Raw genomic sequence first — 24527 nt, 5'->3', positions numbered from 1 at the left:
AAAAATATTACGATCGCCGCTAAAAGATGACGTCTGAACATATCGAGCAACCCAATTTAAAAATGTTTCAATCCCGAATATTACATCTATCCATCCTCCTTTAATTTATCGCTTTCGCTTTGTCCGATGCGATGATAAAATTTCATGGTGGCTAAATAAAGCCTTCTAGCGAGACCCGTATAATCTAAAACGAACAACTGTGTAATATGTTCCATCTGGATTGAGTAATATCTGCGATTAACTTGCTCGCATGTACTATTATCTATATGGAACGTTTAATTGACGACTACGTACATAGGTCAAGTTCAATTAGTGTTGTACACATAAGTCAGTATCTATTAGTTATATAATATGTATGTATGTGCAAAGTGTCTTAATTGATTGAAATATGCATTCAAATAGCTTTAACGAATTAAAACTACTTTTATTACATATAACATGATTTTTTTATAAATTATTTCAGATGATGGAAATTGAAGTTATATGCGGCGCAACTGTATTAAATTACATCACATAAGCATCTTAAGGATCTTTCTCTAACCAACTACAAATGTATGTATGTACATTTTATTCATATTACATTAATTTAATTTATTTACATGCTTCAAAATATTGCAAGCATAATTCGTATCCCAAAAATTGATCGTATTAATTATTCAAACATCCCGAAATACTAACCCTTTATGAAATTCGTCAATACAATCGATGTAAAATTTACGACTCATAATAATAGAGCTTAAATTGAATCCTATAAAATAATCATATAATCAATTCCGACTTCAAATAAATTTTGAATTTAATATCAAAAAAAGCACTACGTACATATATTACTATCCAAAAGCTAATACATATTTTACTGTATATTTAGTTATATTTTTTTGCCTATAGAATTAAGCGAAAATTTCAGCAATGATCCAAATTCTTTACATGTAAATTCCGATCTATCTTGTACTTTTTCATATATTAAAAAAAATTATAATCAATACAGGAAAAAACTAATGTCTCAAAATATGAACTTCAATAAATTTGTCAACATTTTTCTTATATTTTATATAAGGCAAAACTTAAAGCATCGATTTGATCGTCTTTATTTAATCTATGCTAATTCATACAATTTGCCACTGCATAGTGCATTGGTAGAGTTATTATATACCAAAATAGAGATCGTGAGTTCAAATCCTGGCTAAATACGCTGCTAGCGAGATCTTATCTTAGATGGGAAACACAGATTGGTCGTATCTTGTTGGAATTTTTCAATTTTTCTGGCTTAATTGTTGTGACGGATACAATAAATTAACATCGTCCTGCTCAGTTTCTCACAAATTCGAATTATTAGCATCTTGAATTATAAACATGCTACATATGTACATACGATGCGGTGCAAACGATCGAAAAGCGCCAAACAGACTGAACCACAGATTAACTACACGTGTACCTTATTCGTGCGCACTGCTCGCACTTACACTAAGCGAAATCTACCCGAAGTCCCGTTATACCTACCCTGTATACGTTCTGTGCTTCTGATACTTTAGTTCCGAATTTTTCCTTATTAAATTATTAAAAACTCGCCAGAAAGATCCTACTACATTTATGTCCTGTTATTTTTGAAAAATTGTTAGTACTTATATACAAAATTAATCTAGTCGTTTTGGGTATTTACTGTCATGGCACATATGTATGTATGTAATAAAAATAAAACTTAAATTGAAAAACTATCAAATTGATAATCCGCCAGAACATTTTCTATATATACTTTATATCAAAATACTACTACTTACATATACGTAGTACGTGAACTTGCATGACAATAGAATTTAAATATCCATAAGCTCAACGGTGCAATCCCATCGATCGAATTCAATATGCTCCAACAATCACTATCCGATATGAATCTCACGTAAAATGGAATGTTTTGCGAGTGGTTAAGATGTTAATCCTTTGAGATTTGTGTTGTGCGCGAAGAGCACGAGCGCCGAATCAAACATTCACACGGTGCACGTTTTTGTAGAGTCTACGCGCGCATCGAGCACGAGCACGACAACGACGTGCTCAAACCTCATTTTATTATCCGTGTTCACACTAAAACCACTGTCGATGTGCTGTATGTATTATATATGTGCAGTACCACTGACCGAGGGTAACTTTTGACGGTTATTCTAACGAGTTGGCCGCCTGGCACAATCGAATCTGTGACTTCTTCCCGTACGAACGTGACTTCTGCAAACAAACTTCGGACCGACAAATCCCTGAACGGCACCAAATTCCACAAAAATTCATAATCTAACCTGGTATTATTAGAATAAATCAACGCGTTTGAAATTTTATTGAAAATATCTACATAAATCGAGTATAAGAGCTAGCCGTATACGTATATGTATGTATATGTTTTTACAAAAGAGTTCAATATTTTATCAAATACTACATAGATTTCACAAACTTTTAAATGTACTACTATAAAGCAAGCTTCATTATTATTGTATTATATATAAAAAGCGTGGACTTAATGTTTATTTCGTAGTATTTATATGTACGTAGTAACAATAAATGAAGTTTTGTGATCATGTGAAAATTCAAACTCGAGACTTTGACTGATTCAAACTCATAATTAATTGGGATCCGGAACTGAAACAGTAATCGAGATCCGGAACTATCGATTTTACTATATAATTGTGATGTTCATTAGTTTGCTTTAAAAATAGGATTTTTTCTTCAAAAATTTGAAATAAAAATTATTTGTAAACATTATAAACTTTTCAGCATTATATTTTAAAGCCAATTACTATATTAATATATTCACATGAGAAAAATGTGAATTATGTGTGTATTTCATGACAAAATCTTCAAACAAAGCTAGCACTCATTAACTCTATTCTAGAGCATAGAACTAAAATTTCAAGAAATTATACTGTTTTAAATATTGTTTTAAAGATACACAGATATGTTTGTAAATATGTAGGTATTTTTTTTAGATATATAACATTTATCCTAATCAAATCTTCTCTTCGTCAAACTTGTTCTTATAAAAAAAAATAAACAATTTATAATACTGTTTGGGTTTTTGTGCCTTATGGTAAATTGTGCTATCTATGAAAGTGTGTTGTTCCAAATTAATTTAAATAGCTTTCTTCAAGATATAATTTTTTTTTCCAAGCAAATTTAAAACCACACACACATTAAATATGTACTTACAAAAGGTAAATTCAGTATAATATTATACTATTACATAATTTGTCTATAAACTTAAATAAATATTATAGCAATGCTCCATCTCTTTGAAATAATGACTCGCCAGTTGTACTGGTGTTGAATAATGGCTTTCAAAGTCGTGAAAGCATTTTAACTTCATTCGGGGAAAAAGTTGGCGATCTTCTCCACTCAAAGAGTAAATACATAAGTCGTATAAATGAAATTAATTAATTCAATACTCGCTCCCGCCCCCATAACAATAATGGCTTTCATCCGCGTATCTCGCTCGCAACGAGGGCTTCTATAAATTCCGATGAGCGATCTTGAATGCGTTGTTAATAATAATTTACTCGTTTATTAAATGCTCTCATTGTTCGTTTTCAACACCTCTGTTAGTCAAACAAAGAAAACGCAGAAGTGGATTGGACGAAGATGGATGACTGGCAAAGTTAACACCCCGTATTGAGGGAGATCATCCCTCTTCGTAAAAGCAAAAAGTTATTTTGTATTCTCCCACACACCCACAAACACATACATACATACATATCTATCTACATACACAAAGTAGATATCATACTTAACATACAACATCCATTATCGTTTTATTGAAATATGTATATTTTGGCATACTCTTACAACACACCCACAGTCTTTGCAATACATATGGCATTATATTCTAAAAATATATTTTATGATGTTTGAAATATTCAATATTCTTATAAATCTAATCGATATGTGTAAACTTAAGCCATGCTTTGGTATTTAGTCATTTATTTATTTATTTATTAATAGTTTTGGACCATTGTGGCATTACAGGAAGAACCTAATGCGCCACAATGGCCTACATTTAACAAAGATATAAATACAAGTAAAATAAGTAAAAAACAGAAAAATTAAAAAGCAGAAAACATGATAAAATAAAATAATAATAAAAAAGTAACAAAAGGAAAATAATAATACAATTAAAATAGTACATAAAAATTTACAAAGGAGAAAGAAAAAGTAAAATAAATAAAACAAAATATGAATAAAAAAAATAAAATCACAGCGAGGCCCAAATGGAAGAGAGTAGATTAAGATTCTACTCATACATCACATTCAAAATATCATTTAGTCATATAGTCATATAGAAATTTAGTCATATATATATTTAGTCACATTTATATTTATTCATATAGATATTTAGTCGTATAGATATTTAGTCGTATAGATATTTAGTCGTATAGATATTTAGTCACATAGATATTTAGTCATACAGATATTTAGTCATATAGATATTTAGTAATATAGATATTTAGTCAAATAGCCAGCAGCATAGCTCGGTCATTGAGCTTCTGCTTAGAGTCGAGAGGCGCCGGGTTCGATCCCATGAGCTGACCTCGATTGGTAAGATTATATCTGTTGTGCTGCTGGTCAGACCTGGATATTTGTGACTCCAGGTCGATCGTTTCCTATCAGAGTTTGCCAATTTTCTCTGATTTCGTTGTTGAAACGGTTCCCGATTAAAAAAATGAATAAAAATCCTTCCTACCTACTATGTCACCACTATTTGAGTATAATTAATGAACAATGAAATGTATGTACAATTCATAGATGTCTCGTTAATTTGAGAGTTTTCAGTGTCTCGTAATTCATCAACTTGTATAATAAAAATGCTGTATTGTTTGTGATTGGCCAGGAAGGCGCATTGGGGTTTAACTGTAAGGCCTTACTGCTGCATCTTCTCATTTGCATTCTTCACTATATGTACATATGTTCGATGGATGGAGCTACTCCACCAACCGCCTTAAATGGACATTGAATTGATTTTTATTATTATTATTATTTATTATTATTATTTTTCAATAATTTTATTATCTATATATTTTTTATATGGGCGTTGGGGATTGCACTTTTCTCCCTATTGCCTGGAATAAAAAGTTATTATTATTATTATTATTTATCAAATATTTATAATATAAATATTAATATTTATAATATTTAATACTAATATTAACATGTTTATCTTAATATATTTAATATGTTTATCTGAATCGAAATTTATTTCATTTTATTTCTAACAACACACGTGTGTATGTAAATGAATACTATCTTATAATAAATCTTATACACTATAACGGATAGATTTTTCGAACGAAAAAAAATTGTATAAATAAATAATAATACAGTTTGACAGGGGAGTGTGGCAATGGCTGATAGTGCGCTATGCGTTATTTATTGCCGTTAAAAACGAATAGCAAATATACGCAGTCGTTATAACCAGCCAAGGGGTCACTTTTGCCCCCCATTATATACGTTAACATATTATACATACATACATACATACATATATATATATCTTTGTCCGTCCGTCCGTCCGGCGTTTTTGCTTAGCACGACGAATGTAAAACTAATGGGCTGGCTCAGTCTTTCCCATTTTTTCCACCCACCCTCTCCCCCTCCCCTCATACCCGTTTTTAGAAGACTAGCCAAAGACATTTTTCTTGTTGCGGAAGGGGCTCGAAACAATGTATCGGCACCGAGCGCATTCTGGCCGTAAAAGCATGAGCCAGCACGATACAGCACGAATTCACTTAACTAAATGACCTCACTTATAACTCCATATTTTCGCTATATCCATTCTTATAATTTCTCATGTTGTGTGTATGTGTGTGTGTGTGTGTCGATGTGCTTTCCCGGCTTTTCCGATAACGACCCATTTATTTCTCATATTGAGAATTTTTCCCGTGTGCGATGGAAACGCGTTGTCTTATTATACGGATGTATTATTATCGTGGTTGTTGTTTTTTTTTTTTTTGACCCGTTTCTGTGGGATGCCTGAGGGATGAAAAAAAGCTTCTTATATGTAATTTTCTCATTCCATTAAACGCTTGGTTACCCCCGATGATTCCCGGTAAAATGGGAAAAGTCACATAACCACTTACGTAGCTCTTCTTTGCGGATGGCATTCGATAAATGAGATTTTTTCGATAATTTTTTCTTCCTTTACAAGAGAAAGAAATTAAATTCTGTTTTTTTTTTCTTCAGTATAGGGTTTTTGTTGAATGTCAAAGAGATTTTACGATTATTGCCTTATTGAATTATGTAGAGCGTTGTATGTGTGTGTTTCTCTTGCGAAAATTATTTGATATAAAAAGGAAACCTTTTGACTTTTTTCCAAGAAAAACATTTCTCCGACAAAGAAGAGACGAAGCACACTCGCAGAGTTTTCCTTTTGTCTCTTCCAATTAAATGTATAAAGGAATTTTATGTGATTTTAAATGCCTAATACAAAATTGAGTACGAACATGTACATACATATCTTACACTAACATTTTTAACGTTCAGTCAATTAACTTTTCAACGAAGTTAATTGACTAAACGAGACGTATAAATACAAACCGCAGAAAACTCATGTAACGATAGTTTGAACAACTCTTTTAGCGTTTAAGCCTTTAAAAAAAGGCGAAAGAAAAGCTAACGGTTAAACTTTTGTCATGTCTATTGCCAGGGCAAATTTTCCAGTGGCGAACTCTTGGCATATTCAGCCTTACTTAAATTTTAAACTCGATGCAACTTAGCTTACGTTTAAATGTTCAAAATATTTCATTCTTATTTGAGTTTATGATTTACGTTAATTGACCTAAAATAATGAAGATATATGTAGCTTTCATATATTATATACTTAGATGAACTTTTTTAAGTGACGTAGAATCACCTTCTGGGGAATCAATGTTATATTACTTGGTGAATTTTTCTCGAGCTTAATGGTCGTAAAGTGCTCTTGTGAATACTTTTTTTTATGAAAGTGTTTCTAGACTTAACTATAAAGACATTTTTTCTTTATACTAAACCGCCGAAATCAATTAGTTTTAAATGCGAAAAAGTTCACGCGGACCAAATCGATTCTAAGATTTTTTCATTCGCGAATGCAACAAGTTGTTAAAATAGCGTGCCATCTATGACTATGACTGTGGGCAATTTTTGTGGCAGTTTTTTAACCAATTGTTTGTTTCAAGTTTCGTACAATAGACACGCAAACTCATTTTTTGCCCCCCTCGTTAAAATCGTATTAAATAGTCACACTATATTTTAAATCTGCTTTGAGAAAACCGTGCATTGTTCCATTCTAATTATACACACGCTTATTCATTACCCGAATCAATATGCTTTTTTCAATTGAATGTGACTTTGAACATTTAATCTGCGATCTGCTTTACATATGCTAATTCAAGTTCATTGATCCGATTGTCTGTATTCTACAGTTCAATCGCCAAAGTTGTGCAGTTTCTTTGATTTTTGTTTTTTTATCCGCGACTTTCATACTTGTGTGGTGAAAATTTTATAATTTTCCTTTCTTTGAAACGATCGTCACAATCGTTGAGAGTATTAATTTTGGTAATCCAATTATTTGGTTCGTGGAAAAAGGCGAAAAATTGACCGTTGTGTGTGTCGAGTACGCAATCCCACGCAGCGAGCGAGTGCTTTATAAGGTCTTCTAATTTTATTGAGGTTTCCTTTGTCCCATCACATTTTACTGCTATTCCTCGGAATGGTAAACCATAAAACGCGCACAACGTTCCCCGCACAACTGAACTAAAATCCACCATAATGGAAGATAATAATGATAATTCAATTATTCGAAACTGACAGAGTGGCGTGCACGAAACAGCGAAGTCGTAAAATTCGTGCAACAAACTAGCGTTTGAACATTTTTAAAACATCGTCGAATACGTCTTACTTTTACAGAATGCATTATTTTTAGTGTAGATAAATATAATGACATTTTGAAAAATGCAGTTAACATTACTGAGGGGAACATTTGGCTTGATTTCCATAGACTGTTTCGAATCCAAATAAATATATCTATTGTACTATTGCGTAGTGGTGGGATCCAAATGAAAGGCCAATGTTCCTTCACAGCATTTATTCAATGATCCTAGAAGTCCACACAGAACCATCGCTCACTCTAGATATAATCTACCATGTGTACCTCCTTATAAAGGACAAGTTGCACAGCTTCCGCGATTCATTAATTTGTCTATTGTTGGACTATTTTTTACGCATGCCCTCGCCCAGGTCTGTGAGAACTCCAGCGTATCCTTTGTTCGGATACGCTGGAGTTCTCGTTAGCCTAGTCCGGGGTCTATATTATTCACCCACGAATGCACTCTCTCTCGTGTTCCCACGTTACAATGCATACGTATGTATGTACATAGAACGAAATACATAAAGAGATGAATGTATTATCTAAAGTTTTTATTTATTTTCTTGACAGACAAGATTATTAACATATTTTGACATGAATTTTATTGTAATATAAAGAATTTGATAATAATTTCAGTATTTTTAAAAAAAGTAGACGTCCATAAATATTATTACTACAGTCCAGACTCGTTAAAATGAAACAAGAAACTGTTTAGTAACTTTGTCCGGCACGGTGAAAATAATTCTCTATACTACTGGAAATTCTATTTGCTTTAAATTCATTGAAGCGGAAATATACTGTGATAAGATTATTTTCATTAAAAATGATGTAGGATTCACTATAATTAATTAGGCATTTACTTTTTTCTAATTATATACGAAATATCAACAGATAAGTTATTGTGATTTTGAGAAAATCCAAACTCGACATTGGTTTCAAATAGCATCAATACTTAACTTCACGTGTTTTATTTTTATTTTATTTTTATATTTATATACCAAGAAGATCTGACAGGTAAACCCAATGTGACTTCTAGCCTATTACATTTTTTTTTACATTACATTACAGTTATTATACAATACAATGGCGTCACTTGTGATCAAAATTGTATTATCAACGAGTTTGATATACTACGAATTTTCAAGAAAAACATTCTACATACAATGTAGATAAGCCTTAGGATATTTTCAATATCAACAAATTTGAAATTATATTCTTATAAATTTGAAACATTCCAATATACAGTCATTAACTACATACATACTTAATTGGATGAACTTTTTGAAAAGAAAACTCTTTATTTTTTTTTATTTCCATGTCATTGGAGTGAGTTTATAAATAAAATAAATTTTTATATTAAAAAGATATATGAACATTTTCAAATATTGTATTCGTAAATAAAATAAGAAGGGACGATAAATGGTTATATATTTAATATAATTCGTAAGCTCAACCTAGACACATATTTAATATTATATTATGGGATAAGTTGATCATCAAATTTCGTCTATGCCTTGCTCACGTCGAGTTTTCCACATTAGATTCACACAGCCGGAAAAATTCACGACTGACATAAATTACAAACGTACCCTTGTACGTATGAACACTGTCACTGCTACGGGGGTGGCTACGAGCTACGAACGGCTACGAGCGCTTTTCAACGCGAAACCCTACACTACAATATGTTCCCAGTGGGTGGGGACGGGAGGGAAAAATTCGAAACCGACCAGATATAATAACCCGTCGACGAGTTTTCGGCCCGACATTTCGTTTTATTCAGACGTTACTGCGAACAACCACCGTACTTTCTCAAGAGAACCGAGGAACGGGTGCTGGCTTTTGAAAATGGCTGGCTGGGTTGTTTAAACGCCATTAAATCTGAATGTGCATCTCGGAGTGGGTTCGCGGTGACTTTCAATGAAAGCTTTCAATTTTTTTAATTTTTTTTTCGTCGACGACATGTTGGCTAAAGCTTGTCCCCGTGTCGCGTGTCAGCTGTCAACAACGCTTGTAATAATTAATTTTGCGTGGAAAAAATGCAATTAAAAGCTCGTTGGCCGTCGACGGAAGTGTAAATGATCACATGACATTATACATATGTACATATGTATATGAAAAGTCGTAAAGCTTTAGTCGTAGAGCGCGTTAGTCTGTTATTAGCTACGGTAGTTGCACAATGCATTCAAACTATATTAGGCTTATTTCGAAGCTATAATTTTGTAATTTAAATATATGAGCCTTTATATTTGTAAGTGGCGTAATTCGACTTTTCTTCATTTCGAGAAATACTTCGCAACACATTAAATATGTTTTGCGTTTTACACAATTTAAAAATACTGGTGGCTTGTAATAAGTTTAGATTCCGATATATGAGCTGTTATGTTTGAAATTGGTTTAAATCCACTTGTCTAGATCTAGTTCTAGAAATATCTCACAAATCATAAGATATAATGTTTTGCGTTTTACAATATTTAAAAATATTGATGGCCTGTAATAAATTTATTCAGCTTTTCCGAGATTCTGGACATATCGAATTAAAAGTAGTGATAACAATATGTATATTAAGTCGAACTGAAATAGTGTTTTTGCAACTGAAAATTGGCTCATATATAAAATCTGTACTCACAAATATGTAGTTTCTTTATCGATTTTCGAGTGATTAAATTTTTTTAAATGCATCGTTCAATTTGAAAGCCGTAAGAAATGAATAATGTAAAATCTTGTCGCCTCTATTAGGTTCAATAAAGTATTAGAAACGTTCATTGTATGAATAAAGACTCGAAAGTTATCATAATTGAGCTTTATATATACATTGAAATATTACTGTATGATAATGCTGTTGGTTTTTAAGAGAAATTTCATATTTTTCGGTTCTCCACTGAGCACAAAATTTTAAAATACGCGTTTTGTAAAGTTTTTTTTGATAAAAGATAGATAATAAAGTCAGTTTATAAGTCAATTTTAATTTGATCTGCTTATTTTACAAATAAAAATTAGACAAGCACATTTATACATACATATAATTAAGCATGTATAATGTGATAATATAAGTGCTAGAATGGTACCCAAGAGAATGCAAAAGGGTAAAAGGAAGACCAAAGGGAAGATGGGTAGACGAAATTAGGCAAATATGTGGGGGAAATGTATGAGAGTTGCGCAAAACAATGACGAGTGGAAGCGTGTTTGAGAGGCCTTCATCCAGCAGTGGATGGTGAGTGGCTGTAGATGATAATAATAGCACCATAGGTATATACATATAATAATATAAAATAAATATATTGATTGTTCTCTGTCAGTATCTAATATTTTATTTAACTCACCTAATGAGAACATTTGACATGTCATGTACATATTTTATTTTTTTCTACCTACATATATATCCGACAATAAACACCCATAAGTATAATTCGCTTCGCTCTCAAATATCGTTTATAAATTTTCATGTACTTATTTTGTTAGTTTTCCAGACCTTTTTAAATGTTTAGTTCTTTTTGCCAATGCCAAGTCAATTTATCAGGTGAATTGACGTATAGGATAAGCCCAAGTTAACTGTAGAATACGAGTACACAAACTAGGATTTTTTTTCTAGTATGATGTACGTTCCACTTTATTTTTAGTGTGAATTTAAATTCAAATTTATCATTTAAATTGATACATTCTGGTCGTTAGCGTTCAAGCGTCATTAATCATGAAAATGTTTCGGAAAATTAAAATAAAAAAAAGTTTTAAAATCTCCGTAATCGTGCTGAAAATGCACAAAGGCATAATACTTTTATTGCGGATGAAAATTTCGTTGCGCGAACCAAAAATGAAAAATGTAAAGGGAAAAAAGGGAAATAATCGCTTATGATTTCCGCAGCGCTGTGCATTTAACAGTCGGGCAAAGTGCTCTTGAAATATTTTAAAGAACACATTAATGTTAGTTAAGTTGAACTGGTGGTGTGTGGAAGTTAGTGGATGGTAAGTGGATGTTCATGCCTTTGTGTAAAATATTATTATCTGTGAAAAGTGAACAGTGGCCACTGTAAATCATATCCAACAAGTTTCATGCTGCAGCGGCGCACGCGAAACCAGAACATCTTTATATTTTTCCACCCGTTTCACACACATTGCATGCTATAAATGTGTTTCTTTCGCTATTTTTAATTCACTTTGGAACAGAACAACATCCATAAACTTTATCGAATGCATATTTGATTTCAAGCATTGCTCCTTCGTTTGTGGAAAATGTTCTTACAAATGCTTGCCTATTATTATGTACATATTTATTTACTTTACATTTCATTTCATATTGAATACTACATAAATATTCATCGCTATGACCACAAACTAGCACATATTATTTTTAATAAATAACATTAATAAATTCGACTCCAATCGTAACAAGACACAGAATGATTCAAAACACTTAAACGCAATATCATTTAACAACCAACCTTTTTATATGTCAACCAACGAACTGACTAGCGGTTAGCATATAATTTGGAAAGAGACTTTGTATGAATATATATGTACATATGTAACATTGTTTCGTTGGTTCGTTCGTAGACAATACGATCGATTTTTACTTTATTTTTTTTCGATTCATAGGTGCCGGCTCGATTTTTTTCGATTCAACGGATTCAAAGTCTCCTGGGGCAAAGCCGCCTTTGCGCCGGGGGCGCAGGCGCTGGATTCTGTTATACATATAATTTCGAAAGAGACTTACTATATACTTAAGTCTTTCTATAATTAAGTAAGATTTACATTATTGTTCGTGACAGTCAATTTAATAAAAAAAACATAGATAAAGTAAAAATAATGATTAAATAAATTTATATAAAATAAAACTATTCAAATAAATTTAATAAAATGTTTATTATTAGATTAGTCATGTTTAAGTGGTTTATATTACAAATACCGAGCGAAGCCGGGTAGTACAGCTAGTATACCTATACATATGTATTTTTGAACATAGTGGTAAAGGGTTCGAGTTCCACTGGTTGCTGCTGGTCAGACCTTGGTTTATGATTCCAGGTCGATCGTTTCCTACCAGAGTTTGCAAATAATTCTGATTTTCATTGAAACGGTTCCAAAAAATTGCCAATCTTTATCCATTTTTCGAGTTTTCAACATTTCGAATTTCGCTGATTCGTATAAAGATTCTGCAAATTTGTCCATAAATGTCTGGAAAATTTTTAAGTTTTGAGTTTGATTGATCATCTAAACAAGTGCTAATGTATTCTTGTCTTAAAACAAAAAAAGGTTGTTAAATTGAAAGTGGCATTTGTTCACTCTTCTTCATTTCGAGAAATATTTCGCAAACCATTAAATACAATATTTTTTGTTTAACAATATTTAAAAATACTAGTGGCCTGTAATACGTTTATTCTGCTTTTCCAAAATTCTGCAAATATCGAATTAAAAGAAATAATAACAATTTGTGAATTAATTCAAGCTGAAATAGTGTTTTGGAACTGAACTTCCATCATTTTGAAATATTATATAATGGTTCATATGTACTATGTATGTAGTACATCTGTATTCTTACAACAGCGTTTATATATTCTGTTATATCAATAATACGACACGCTTTTAATTGAATAACCATTTCATATTTCTGAAATGGAAGTACATACATAGTTGCATATATAAAGTCGTCTTTTATCATACTAAATAATTAGCATCGTTTCTTTATTTATGTATTCTGTCTGTGAATGTCGAGAGAGTCATATATGTATGTACGTAAACCGCACCGGATTTTTGGGTACTTCGCCATGCTATTTTGTTTGCTTTTAATAATCTACATGTGTACATATATTCATATACATATGTAATTACACACATCTGTGTGTATATTTAAAAATTAATATTTGTTTGTCCGGTATGCAAATGTACGATTTTTCACCAAATTTGATACTATGACTGCACATATGTAAATAAAAAAGCTGTGTTTTCTACATTTTTATCTCGCAATTCAACTGGCATATATTAATTTATAATATCTTAAAGTTGAATCATATATAGCATACATCTATGATATTTATAAAAAACGAAAGCTTTGACGGGTCATAGTGCGAATATATCACTATTTTTCCTCCTCGCGCTTCTGGACCGTCACACGCTTTCATTTTAACTTTTGCCGAAATGAAATTGAGGAGATAAATAAAATTAAAAACGAGAGAATAAAGTATGGAGCACTCGGATGCCAGCCCATTCATTACACCCGAGCCGAGATAATAATGATATGTTTCGCAATATAATGTGGAGTGAGTGCACGCCTGGTGCATGTGCAACGGACGGCACTGCACTTCACCAGTAATGTATATGTACATACATACATACATATATACGTACATGTGAGCACACGGGGTCGGATAAGGAGGCCTGGAGCTTTTTCCTCATCCCCCTAGAACCCCGCACGAAAATAATAAAAATTATTCGGGCCCGGTGCCAAGTACCCCTGCCTACTACAACTGACGTGTTATTATTTGTAGTTTTCACGGGGCACCGCCTAAATTGCGAATATTCGCGAAAACGACATTCAGATCTAGTCCTCGTTTCCTCCCTCGACCACCCACTCTCCTCACCCTCTTTCTCTCTCCTCTCAAACCCCATTTCGATTACAATTCGCATACAATGGCCATTCTTCATCGTTACACTCCCACGTAGTTCTATTCAAATTTGTGTAATGTATTTTCAATCATTTAAATTCTCTTCATATTACAATGTCACGTTGTCACTTAAAGAAAAATTGTATTATATGAGATACTCTGAATGAATTAGGCAATTATATTTGATTCTAAATTTGTCATTTTTCTACATAAAATAGAAGAAAAAATTAGCCCGTGAAAAAATAATTGTCATTCAACAATAATTGAGATATTGAAGCTTGTCATATCAATCATTAAGTACATATGATGATAAAACGTTTTCATTAATTCGATTGCAGATCATATTTTGATATTTTTTGCATAATATTGATTAGTAGTGGATTTACCCGGCTTCGCTCGATATGTGTAAAATAAAGCGCTTAAACATGACTAATCTAAAAGTAAACATTAATTTGTTTTTTTACTAAATTATTTGAATCGAAAAAAGTAATATTTAACGACAGCCAATCAGAAACGAATGGTTTTTGAAGTGAAACAGGAAAATGGAACTGAAACAGGAATCGGTAACCGGAACTGAAAAAGTAATCCGAATCTGAAACAGGAATCCGGATCTGGAAGTGAAAAAAGAATCGGGAACTGGAACTGAAAAAGGAATCTTGATCTAGAACTGAAAAAGGATTCTGGAACCGGAACTGAAAAAGGAATCCGGGTTTGAAACTCAAAAAGGAGTTGAAATCGAAAACGGAATCGAAATCGATATCGATGTCGTCATCATAGAACATTAGATTTTTTCGATAACATCACGAATTCTACGAACCAAAACTTACAGTCTCTTTCGAAATTATATATTATGTATATTAAAAAAATAATATCAATAAAAGCAATCGGTTAAGAATTTGTCTGAATGTCTGTGTAATTTTTTTTAATGAAAAATATATCTAAGGTCTATTCTTATTTTTTTGTAAGTATAATATTTATAAAATAATCTTATTTTAATGTTTGTGTACAGCATAATAGAAAAAAAATCAAAAAACCTATTTACAATTATCCTTATAAACGTTCATAATAAACTTTATCCATATGCTATCATCGTCATCATCATTCACCGTCAACTGCTGGATGAAGGACTATCCAACACAATACCATTCGTATCTGCTTTTCACAACTATCATCCATCTCACACCAGACATTTTTCTAATTTCGACCACCCATCTCCCTTTCACCTTTTCAAATTTGTACCATTCTAGCACTTTCTTTATCCATTCTAGCACCTTTCATCTATTCTTTGTGACCTGCTCATTGCCATTTCAATCTCTTTACTCTATCCACTACATCAACTACCCTTATCACTCTTCTCACCCACATATTCCGTTTTCTATCTCTCCTCATTATATACATTCATATGTTAATATAATAGAAAATGTTATGTATTTCATGTAAATACATATGTACTAAAATGAAAATTCAGTTTATTCAAAATTGCAATTGTTCACTTTTATCTTGCTTCGCAATTTATTAAGGCTATATTTTGCACTACAAAGAATTAAATTGTAAACCACTCATTACGTGCCTTGAAAAATATTTCTCTAATACGCTTTTTATAATAATCATTCAGTTTCCAGATTTTTTTGCATACAAAAGTAGCATTTCACATTCGTGCAATACGTCATAATGTATTCACGAAATAATGGTCTACCACCATGATTTAACGTAAATTTCCCTTTATGAAGAATAAGTTTGAAGTTGAAATGAACGCTTTTTTTATTTTAAATTCATTTTAAAAATAAACTGAAAAAAAAACTACCGAAATTTTTGATATAAATCGTTTGCTAGAGCATTGCAAAATAACTAGACGGCATTAACCTGAAATTATGTTTGTTTTTAAATATACGTTGTTGCAATCGTTACACAGCGTTTTAAATCACAATATGCGAAAAAGAAAAGCCGCACTTGGAAATAAAATATCGCTTTGTAATGAAAGACTTACTTTTGAATTTAAATTGTGTAAGTGTTGCGTACCGTCACTATTATTATTTAAACGTGAATATTTCGCGTTTGAATTATGAACGTGAATGATTCCCGAACATTATTCCAAGGCTTTCGTCTATTTGCGAGATCAAAGGGAGGGCATGTTCGCACATTGTACCAAGTGAAAGGGTATTCACAAAGCGCGATGAGATTATGCATCACATAGTATTAGAGAGGAAATCAAAACATTGCATTGTGAAACGTTACACAAAGGAGACAGGAAAGAGGAGTGAGTGCTTCCTCAATACTACGGAGCGCCAACTACACAAATTCTCTTAGCTCAAGATAGCGCCAAATTCAAAAGTCAAAGAAGCACGAAGGACGATTACTTCATAGTGTTCGTTCGTATGTGCATAATGCAATCCTGTTTCGTATCATATGCACACAAAACACATACGAACTTGTTGGATCGGGTTCACACTTAGTACCGTCATCCGATCTGAAGAATTTGACATCGTTTGTAAGACATTCCACATCTTTGGACACATTTCACAGCTTCGGTTTCATCAGTTCCAAACTTTGGGTCATCCTTGTAATGATCCCAAATATTATATATTTTTTTGCTTTGGTTTTAATCTGATGCTTTAAAATCATCGTACAAAAGTAAGGTTCCAAATGTTCACTTTGCTCAAAAGTTTAGATTTTTTTGGTGTCCTTGAAGAGAAAGCTATTTGGCCAATTTAAAAATGTAGTGTCAGCTTGAAAATTTTTTTTCAATGCTAAAAAATCTGTCACTTATTTTTTTTTAAATGATTTATAATCCATAAGATATGAGATGGCAACTGTTTTTTTATTAAAAACAGAACCACTCTTATTAATATGCACATGATTTAAATCAAAACAATTTTCATTTGAATTGTTAATGTAATTTTGAATGTATGTACTTACTGTCACGTTCCAAGGGTTGTTTTGTCTTTTTAAAAACGTTGATTATGGTGATGACGATTCAGTCAACATCCCAATCAAAATAGTCAAAATACTCAATCAAGTTGAACAAAAGAGATTCCTTAATACTAAATCCTTATATTATATTTAAAATGATACACTTTTAAATGTAACTTATACATATATTAGAAGAACACTTTAATGTTGGAACAATAATTTTTTTAAAGGGTTTAAATTTTTTTATAATTTATTGCACTTTTGAATTCTGGTTCAAAAGTGCAATAAAATATAAAAACAATTTATTTTAGTTTATTATAATAAATGTGGTCAGATGTCTGACTGACTGTCGTCGTGTCGTACCTCAGCGCGGTTTATATCAGTGTTAATCCTATAATGATTTCTGGTTTATTTTTTTTTATTTAATTCTGGCCACAGTGTCATATTGGGGTGACCTGTAAAAACACTGGTATACTTGTGTATTAAAAATAAATAAATAAATTGACATATCGCTACTTTACGTAATAATACATATGTTAGATTTTTTAGACTCCTTATACATAATTTCTCAAATAATCAGAAATACAATTTTAATCATTTTTGCTAGTATATGTATTAGAATTAAAAACGACCGATCTATTTCCATATTTTATTGCATAAAGATTTATTTGTATGTCAGCTATGCAAATATTGTGGTACTGAAAAAGTTTTCACTTTTTATTTGTTTCACTTGAAATAGTTCCCATATTCATCCACACAATTAATGCCGGAATATTTAAATAAATTTCAATATAGAATATTTTAATAAATATTGTTGTATTAGAGTATGGATGTAATATCTATGTAATCTCAGCATACGTTTGTGTGCTTCGAGACAAAGTATTTACACATAAATCGAATTTAGAAAGTAGTATATTTCTTCTACTTAAGTTATTTTTATCGGTGTAATCATTTGAGATCGTCGAAACTCGTATAACTTCCGGGTGATAAATCATTTAATTTTTCCATCTTATTCAATCGAATGCCTCTCGTTTATTTACTTGCGAAACTTTTCCGATACGCACTAGTGTGTAATACGCACACTTATGTATGTACATACGACACATAATTTCCGTATCATAATGTTGTATAATGTTTATGATAGCCGAATACATACATTTCCTTTTTGTATCAACAAAGTTGAACCGCTTGTTGTTTTTCAGCGCACATGCGAGAAATATTTATTGCGACAAATATCAAAGGTTGCACAAGAAAAAACAATAATGCTAAAAGTTTCGTATAAAATATCTGTAAATCACAAGTGGAGTCGACGTTCCCAGTCCGACCCTCGTGAAGAAGGTAGGCAGTAAACACTAACAATGATATATAATTTGAATTAGGTTATAACTTACATCCTGATATGGAAAAATGATAATAAATTATCGCTTCTCTTGTCCGTCCCCCCTCTCGAGAGTTTTGTACTCACTCTTATTAGAGACGTGATGCAACATGTTGGATTGTTTCTAAGAACTATTTCCCATAAAGAAATGTGGTAAGATTTTCATCCATTCAATGTCCCCTATGTATAAAAGGTTGATTTCTCGGTTTGTCTCTAAATACTGGGTATTTCAAAAAGATGCTGCCGATATGAAATATAAATATGTATATGTATGTATTTTTTTAAAATTTATATCAGAAAGGTCTAACAGGTAACCCCAATGCGCCTTCCCGGCCGAAAACACTGTACATTTGATACAAGTATCATTAGTAATGTTACGTAGGGGAGGGTGGAGGATCCAAATAAAAGGCCAAAGTCGCTTCACAGCATTTATTGGGTGAATAAAGAGATGCACGCACTGCCAGTGCTCCGTCCAGAATGCCTTTATATAGCCTAAGTACCTGCTTATAAAGGGCAGGTCACTCATCGCATCTTCCTCGACGCGTTTGTTTGCCTATTGTTATAGTCAAGTACCTGATATGCAGTCCCACGGTCTCGGAATGCAGTCCCACGCTTTCGCGCTGTCAGCTCTGAGAACTCTAGCGGGACGCGACCGAATACCGTTACCGACCACTAAGTCAATTCGGGGGTCTCCATTGTTAGCCGACTGCACTTTAGCCTGGAGATAATCCTCGAAAACCAATTAAAACGACAGCTCTTTTTAGCATATGCTGCAGTATTATACAAAGTAAATACATATCAATTAATATTCAAAGAGACATTTTATGGTCGAATTTGTAAATTTACAGCATTTTAAATAATTCAGCGAAATTTGAGATTGCTAAAACTCGAGATTTGCGAGAAAATTGGTAAGGTTGCAGATTTGTTGGAACTGTTTCAATGAAAATCAGATAAATTGGCAAACTCTGATAGAAAACGATCGACCTGGAGTTACAAATCCAAGGTCTGGCCACCAGAAACCAGTGGGGTTTGAACCCGTGACCACTATGTTAACCACGTATGTATGTTTGTAAGGTTTGGGTGGTAGAATTAGTGACGTTTCGAAAAAATATTATTTCTTATATAGATTGTATCGATATCGAATTCGATTTCAATTTTGTTTTCGATTTAGATTTCGGGATTTTTGTATCATTTCCGGATCTGGTTTCCTTTTTCAGTCCCAGATCCGGTCTTCTTTTTCAGTTCCAGATGTGGATTTAAGATATATCTATGCAGTTATTGTATTGCAAAGTCAACATTTTGTAAATTACTGGGTCTAGAGACTGTTTTTGGACAAATTATCTCGCAGATAAAACCCAGTGAAGAGATATACTTTTAGTCGTGAAATATCAGATCTGACATATTTGGCCAAAAATAAATATATATCATGTATTACCTTACAAGAAGCTACACGCCAAATTTGAAATTTATATATACATATGAGAGTTAAAACTATAAATATTTATATATTAGAGATAACGAGAACCTATAGAGCAAATTTTATAAAATATAGAGTGAATTATAGGCGTTTAAACAATTAAAATCTGATATGGCCATATCAAGGTGAAAAAGTTGAAAGACACTGGACGAACGCTTGTTAAACGTCAGGAAGGTCTACGTGCCCCGTTTTTAAAACGCGTTGTATACGATATTTTATCTCCAACGTAATGGCAGACGATACATTAACGTATATTGATGACCAAAATGAGCAATATGGCAAAGTATGAAAACGATCGGAAAAGAGATAAGAGATATAAAAAAGGACCACTAACACGAAAGCCATGTGAAATGCAAAGGAGGTATGTAAAAATGGTATTCATTTGAATCTCGATGCACCACTCTTTAGAGCGATTTCGAACCATATACATATGTATATGGTATATATTTACGAAAGACCGTGTGCTAAATAGATTTTTTCTAGTTAAATATGAATTTCAGCTACCTTTGTATAGTTTTATGTAAATTGTTAAAACGGCGTAAAAAGCTTACAAAATTGAGCGTCTCTGCAGTACGAAAAACATACACATTTTTCGCAAAAAGAGACATGCATAAAAATACGTAAACACACGTATAAAGCACAGGTCAGACAGGGGGTGAATTTTAATAAGAAACGGTTACCCTTTTTACGGCGCGTCGTTGTGGGAACGTCCAAAAAAGTTGCAGTGGATATTTTCGTGAACGATAAATTTTTTGTCAATTTTTTTTCGCGAATTTTTTTACCAGCGACCCTAATATTATACTGCGAAAATATTCGCATGTATGTATATGCGTTACGTTTTCTAGGTGAATTGTGTCAATTTTCATAGAAGCTTTTGCAATAGTGTGTGTATGATACGTACACATGTATGTGCATATATATTATATATGGATGTATGAGTATCTGCACGTTGGGAAAATATCAATATATATTTTTTATATTTGTTTACAAACACTGTGTAAACGTTGACCTTTCATCATTCATAAAGTGTGCTGAACTAGGTTGTAAAATTCTGAAAATATATGTGGAAATTTCGAACGAAACAGCGTCAATTTTCATAGAAGCTTTGCAGTCGCAATGTGTAATATTTTTTTTTGTTGACACACTTGTATACATATTTCCTCAGGATAATAAAATGCTGACAATTTTCCACTATTGTAACAATATACTTAAAAGGGTGATAAAAAAGTCCGATATCGAATATATATGTAGATTTGAATTGAACAGCTTTCATTGCGATTTTAATTAAATATTTTACAACAAAATCCAATCATTTTATTTCTTATTTTAAAATAATAATTTTTTAAGGTACATACGTGAAGGCAAATATATAAAGGTACTCATATATACATGTACATATGTACGTATATTTTTTATTTCATCCTCAATTTGTAAAGAAATAATATTTTTTTTAAATACAGTAAAACCGAATCAATCCTAACTAGAACTTTTAGACTTTTTTAATAAAAATTGTTTTGATACTTAAATTACTTAATAATTTACATAAATATTTAGTTAAATATTTACAACCATCAATATCAATGTAAAGATAGTTCATACTGTCATTTATTCGTAACGCTAGGTACATCTATGTACATATGTACATACAAATACCATCGATGTCGAGTACATTCTATATTGATATATTATACTTATAAATTTATTTTAATTTTTCCCATGATGTAATTACAGATTGCCCTTGAGTGGCATCTATAGTATTAAACGTATATATGCATACATACATTTTTAGATTATATATTTTGAAATCATATTCAAATAGTGGTGATTAAGTAGGTGGAAAGGTTGTGACAATTTGATATTCTTGTGGATTAATAACAACAATTCTATTGATAACTGGCTTACCTCGATAAAATAAACAAATAGTCGAAATATGATTTTTCTAAGTGGAATTTTATTTAATTCTCATATAAAGACAATTTAATATATTATCCCTATTAATTCAATTCAGATTCGTGTAAATACGAGTAAATATTAGTACGAGCTTTTACCTCGCAATTTTACCGATTTAAAATTCAACACACTTCCAATTAACCGTTTTAAACGAAAATAAAAAATAGTTTGGCCAGAACACTATCCTAATAAACATGTTTCAATAGTAAGTTTCACGCACTACCCGTGAATTTTCGGGGGAACAATTCGAGGCCCGGGCGAAGATGAAAGAGTCAGCTCGGAGATTGGCGGCGTTTGAGATTCAATCAGATTTTATTTGACCTTATATTTCGCATTCGAATGATTACGATTGTGGCCTGGATATAAATACGGTATGAATCTTTCAAATTATCTTTCTAATGAAATTGATCTAATAATGTTTATTATATACCTATTTGGTTTCTATAAGCTTTTTATTGTTCATATTAAGTCTTCGATATATTTTAATAGCACTGTTTGACACGAAAATATAGTGTAGCCAGATCACTATCCCAATAAATATGTTTCAATACAAAAAACTCAATATAAAATAGTATTAACAGTGGGAAAACAATCCCAAATGAAAATACATGCTTTTGACTTTTGATTTGAATTGGACGACTACTTAGAGCAGCGGTTTCCAAACTTTATGCTACTACGCCTCCCTAAAAAAATTTTTTTTTCCACGCCTCCCTACCTTTTATTGTATAATAGATATAATAATATATGTAGACACGTTTTAAATAATAAACCTTTATTTAAAAAAAAATACTGAACACTACAATAGACAATAATAAAAAGGTTTTGCTATAACATAAATTTATACGAACACGTATATTTATTTTTATATTAAATTACTAATTAAACTACATCTAACACATCAAATTAATGCGAAGGATGTTGTTGTTTATTGGCACAAAGTTTATCAATTCTTGGGGGCAATATGGAGAGTGCCACTCGTAACTCCTTTTCGACTATCAACCTGGCTCGATATTTGGTTTTCATTGCAGCTGGTGCCGAAAAGCCCGTTTCGCATAAACAAGACGTTACAAACGGTAAAAGCATTTGCATTGCTTTGCAATACAAAGATTCATACTCTCCACTAAGATTCATCCATAATTTAATTATGATTTAATTTTGAAACTTTTGTTTTAGTGAGCTATAGCATGATAATTCTATCAATTTTTCTTTTTCGTTGGTTGTCAGCTTGAATTGGTCTTCTTCATTGTAGTTAAATGGATTCTGTATCCACAAAAACTTTGAGAAATCAAGGTCTTTGAAATAATTGGAAAAATGCAGCACTATACCATCAAAGTGGTTAGTAAAAAGATTTTTACTTGCTTCAATATTGACTGTGACCCAGAAATCTTTGGAAAGTGAAAACATATCCAACTCATTCTTTTGTAAATTTGATTTCCATAACTTCAACTATTTAATGAAAGCTTTTACTTTGTCTTTTTGAACAAGTGGGTGTATTTGTGATCCCTGAATAGATTTATTTAAACCGCTCAATTTTCCAAAAATTTCAGCCAAATAGGCAAGTTTAACAATAAAATTACCGTTCGTACACAAATAAGCCTCTTCATGTTGGTTTCCTTCGAGAAAGGTTGCTAATTACATAAATGTGTATATAAAAATGAAAGAAAAATAAAAATATACATTCATGAATTGAATTTTTACTTTTAAGCTACGATATAAAGTTTTATTTATTTGTAGATATTATGGTATGAAAATGATTTTTTTATTAAAACGTTTTGGCGCCTCCCCTGGCAATAGTCCGCGCCTCCCCAGGGAGGCGCGCCTCCCAGTTTGGAAACCGCTGACTTAGAGAGATTTGAAAACCGAAAAGTACTACAAATGAAAGATAAAATACCCGACTAAAGATTCCAATATTCATTTTGAACATTGACAGATTTTGAGACATCGACCGAACAACATGAAGATATAGAAAAATCGCGAGATTTAAAAAATACACATATGTCCGAATCTCGAGCCGATCAACATTTTTTATTACCAGATTCGTGTTTACTGGGCATAGATCTATAAGAAAAGTCATATCTCGTCTCTGAACCATTTTTTGTGTCGAACAGTGTTATTTTTTTGATTTTTATAATGCTTTTTATTATTACGAAATTATGTTCACAATACATCTTATATCTATTTTAATAGCTACTGATCTACTGATCATTTTCTATTTTACAATTTTAATTTAATTTGGTTAGTAATCACAGTATTATATTATTATAATGTTAATCTAAAGCATAATAGGAAAAAGAGCTCAAAAACCTATTTACAATCCTTATAAATGTTCATACTACATCTAATACA

At 31.8% G+C, this 24527-nt stretch overlaps 1 long non-coding RNA gene across 1 annotated transcript in view; it reads left to right on the top strand.

Moving 5' to 3' along the window:
* Positions 1-23865, top strand: part of LOC143918461 (uncharacterized) — a 263098-nt gene extending 239233 nt beyond the window's left edge. The window contains exon 2 of the long non-coding RNA XR_013261119.1: positions 23096-23865. This is a non-coding gene — a long non-coding RNA (uncharacterized LOC143918461). The remainder of the gene's footprint in view (positions 1-23095) is intronic.
* Positions 23866-24527: the final 662 nt, after the last annotated feature.

This window comes from Arctopsyche grandis, chromosome 10, assembly GCF_051622035.1.
Source record: "Arctopsyche grandis isolate Sample6627 chromosome 10, ASM5162203v2, whole genome shotgun sequence".
Classification (NCBI taxonomy): domain Eukaryota; kingdom Metazoa; phylum Arthropoda; class Insecta; order Trichoptera; family Hydropsychidae; genus Arctopsyche; species Arctopsyche grandis.
This window is presented reverse-complemented; position numbering and strand designations above follow the sequence as displayed.